Source organism: Suricata suricatta, chromosome 5 (assembly GCF_006229205.1).
Source record: "Suricata suricatta isolate VVHF042 chromosome 5, meerkat_22Aug2017_6uvM2_HiC, whole genome shotgun sequence".
NCBI lineage: Eukaryota > Metazoa > Chordata > Mammalia > Carnivora > Herpestidae > Suricata > Suricata suricatta.
In genome coordinates, this window is record NC_043704.1 from 68,547,756 (window position 1) to 68,549,293 (window position 1,538).

The following is a 1,538-nucleotide window of genomic DNA, read 5'->3' on the forward strand; positions in this document are numbered from 1 at the left end:
CGGCGCAGGGCCCGAGGCGTGCATGGCGCGCCCTGAGCCCGGCTCCCGCGGGCCTCCTCGGAGCGCCCCCGGGCCGCAGCAGCTCTTGGGCGGACCCCTCTCGGCAGGCTGCATCTGAGCCCCGGCCCTCGATCTCTGGATGCCGTACTCCCCGGGAGAAGCCCGCCTGCTTTGGGGCAGAACGGCGGCGGCGTTGCGCCGGCTTCTGCCCTCCGCCTAGTCCTTCTGCGCCTGGCCGCGGTGGGCTCGCAGCCGGCGGCGAGGAGCCTAGGGCTTGCGGAGTCGGCGAGGCGGCCCTCCTGGGCCAGCAGGTCGGGGCCAGCTCCGCTTCTTTTGGAGGGAAGGGGGAGGCGAGAGGGGAAGGGCCGCGCCGCAGAAGCCGGTCCTCGCCCCCGCCCCCTGCGCGGACGCGCTGAAAGCTCGGCTCGGCTTTCGCGGGGGCCTCGCTCCCACTCTCTCCGCGGGAGGTGGGGGATGCGGGCGACGGCCCCCCTGGGCTCTAGGACCCACCCCCCAGGGCCCCGGAGCTGTTGCTCCGCCCGCCGCCCCCTCCCCCGTCCTCTCCACCCCCCATCCCACCTCCCCACCCCTCGTAAGAAAATAATGCTGCCTGGCGCCCGCACCTCCCAGTCGCTTCTAGTCCGCCGCGAGGAAAGGGTGCCCGCTCGGTCTCCACGCCGGGACCCCAGCCTCGCAGCCCTAGCCGCCGCCTCGCCGCGTGTGCCGCTGGGACCCGCTTAGGCAGAATCTGCGAGCGCCGCGCCCCGGCATCGCCAGACCCGAAGAGGCGCCGCCCGCAAGGACACCTCTCCGTCCCGCCTCGTCCGCAACTCCGGTCCTGGTCGAGCTCGACGCGAACCAGGAGTCCGGACATCCCTCTGCGCGCGGCGCAGCCACTTAAGCAGACCCAGCTGCCCCAGCTCGGAGCCAACTCCATCTCGGACCTGGGACTCCAGACGCGGATTCTCAGCCACTTCTCACCTCGGGGCTGTGCCTGCCTCCCCGCTTGTCCTCCTGCCGCCCTGCTTCTACGCTCAGGACGGGGGTGCCAAGATGCCCCGCTGCTGCGCAGGGCCCCGGGCCGCCCCCGACGTGTGACCCCAGCCTGGTCCCCCTGCTCGGCCGTCCGCCGTCCCCTTGGAGACCCCCGGCCCGGCCCCCGGGGGAGGAGGAAGAAGACGACGAGGCCGAGGGGGGGATGTCCGGCTCCAAAAGCATAAGCCCCCCGGGCTACGCGGCGCAGACAGCAGCGGCGCCGGCGTCCCGGGGAGGCCTGGAACATCGCTCAGCGTGGGGGGAAGCCGATTCCCGCGCCAATGGGTACCCCCACGCCCCCGGGGTTTCGACCCGCGGCAGCACCAAGAAACCCGGGGGGGCGGTGACCCCACAGCAGCAGCAGCAGCAGCGCCTGGCTAATCGCTGGCGCAGCGACGACGACGACGATCCTCCGCTGAGTGGCGACGACCCTCTGGCAGGGGGTTTCGGCTTTAGCTTCCGCTCCAAATCTGCTTGGCAGGAGCGCGGCGGCGACGACTGCG